This window comes from Saccostrea cucullata, unplaced genomic scaffold (genome assembly GCF_032062105.1).
Source record: "Saccostrea cucullata isolate Sc308-1 unplaced genomic scaffold, CSIRO_AGI_Scuc_v1 ctg9602, whole genome shotgun sequence".
NCBI lineage: Eukaryota > Metazoa > Mollusca > Bivalvia > Ostreida > Ostreidae > Saccostrea > Saccostrea cuccullata.
Window position 1 is genome coordinate 157 of NW_026932976.1, and position 2,344 is coordinate 2,500.

The window sequence follows — 2,344 nt, forward strand, 5'->3', positions numbered from 1 at the left end:
CGAAAGGATGTCTGACCTATTTTTCCATTTCCCTAACCAAATACCTTTTGTCTTTTGTAAATTAAGTTTTGCACCCGAGGCGCGTCCATACAACGAGCACCAATACAGTACTCGCTCCATGGACGCGTCACAGGTACAAATAGCCAAACTATCATCTGCGTATAAAGATAATTTACTAGTTTTAGAAGATCCTGGTAGCTTGATGCCTGAAATTTGTTCGTCTTCCCTAATTTTGATGGCGAACGGTTCTAAAACTAAAACATATAATAAAGGGCTCAGGCTGCACCCCTGGCGCACCCCCCTATGTAACAAAATAGGTTCCGAAATGTGATTATTAACTATAACAGAGGAACATACATCAGTATATAAAGTTTTAATCCATCGAATGAGAGAAGGCCCGAAATTATAAGCCGAAAGTGCTTGAAATAAAAAGTCATAATTGACACGATCAAAAGCCTTCTCTTGATCTAAAGAAATAAAAGCCACCGGAGCTTGTTTTTGTTCACAGTAATCAATAATGTTCCTCATTAAATGTAAATTATCAAAAATGGTGCGCCCTGGCACGGCGCAGGTCTGATCAGGATGAATAATGTGTTCCAAAACTTTTTTGACTCTATTTGTAATTACTTTAGATATCAATTTATAGTCGTAATTCAACAATGAAATAGGTCTATAATTTTTAACATTTTCAGAATGTTCTTGATCTTTACAAAGTAAAGTAATATAAGATAATTTCTGACTATCTGATAAATGCCCTTCTTGAAAAGTACAATTCATAACTTCTAATAATGGGTCAATAAGTATATTTATAAACGTAGAATAAAATTCTTTTGTAAGTCCGTCTGCACCGGGAGACTTATTATTGTCCATATCGCGGAGTGCTATTAAAACTTCTTCTTTTGTAATGTGACCTTCACAGGTGGCCGAAATATCATCAGGTAATTTTGGCACGCGTTGTAAAAAATCGTCAGCTAAATCCTGATCAATACCCTCGTCCGTGTACAATTTAGAATAGAAATTTTTAAAAACACCCAAAATATCGCCGGAATTTGTATAAGTATTGGAAGACTCAGTAATTTTTGTAATAGTTTTCTGTTTGGCTCTTTTAATTTCCTGTTGAAAAAAGAATTTGGACGGTTTTTCCTCATTATCTAAACTTTCAGCTTTTGACCTAATTTTCGAGCCGGTGTAATTTTGTAGCTGAAACTCTTTAATTTGACTTTTAATTTCCTTTAATCTATCTATAAACTGACCAGGATTTTTATTTTCAAAATATTGCATTTGATAATAAGACTTTTCTAATTGCCGTAAAACATTACGCTTAACATTAGATTTTTTCTTGCAATAGTGAATAGTAAAATTTTTAATTTGTTCTTTTAAATGATCCCAAAGCTCTAAATACATATCAAATCCTTCTATTAATTCAGTCCAATATTTAGTAAATTGTTTAATAAAAGTTTTATCTTGTAATAAAGAGTTATTGAATTTCCAATATCCCTCCCCAAAATTAATTGTATCGGAATTTGAAACATTAATTTTTAAAAGTACAATATCATGGTCACTATTACCAAAGGGAATATTTTTAACACATGTAATATTTTTACATAAAACCTTAGACATATAAAATCTATCTAACCTACACGCAACATTTGAAGAAGCCCAAGTAGTTTTAATTACATTTGGATATAAAAATCTAAAACAATCAATAAGTTGAAAGTCAGTTAATAATATTTTTTAATACTTCACTTCCTACGTACCATAAATGGGATTTCCTCCAATTTTATCTAATTTTGTATTTAAAACACAATTAAAATCCCCCCAATTATTAAATGTTTGTTACATAGAAGTAGAGGGTATAAATCCTCAAAAAAACTTAATTCTATCATTTTCATTATTTGGAGCGTATATATTGACAATTCTATATTGTATATCATTATGAGTTATATCTAAATAAACTAACCTACCATCCATATCTAAATGAAATTTGTTAACTGTAATGTCTGGATTTAAAATTATAATACCGACTCCTCTACTTCTATTTGAACCGAAACTAAAATAACATTTATCTGTATTAAATAAAGACTTTATAGATAAAACATTATTTATATTACTGAAATGTGTTTCTTGAAGGAATATAATAGAAAATTTTTCTTTAAGACATTGCATAAAAAGTTCCGACTTGGACGGAGCATTTAAAAGCCCATTGATATTAAGCGTGCCGATTCTAATAGCCATCGTTATATAATAGAGTGGGTACTGAACAGGTGTTAACAGGTGTAAGAAACAGGTTTTTAGAGTAGAATTTACCTTGATATGATACATGAAAAAACCGTGCGCGATTGAA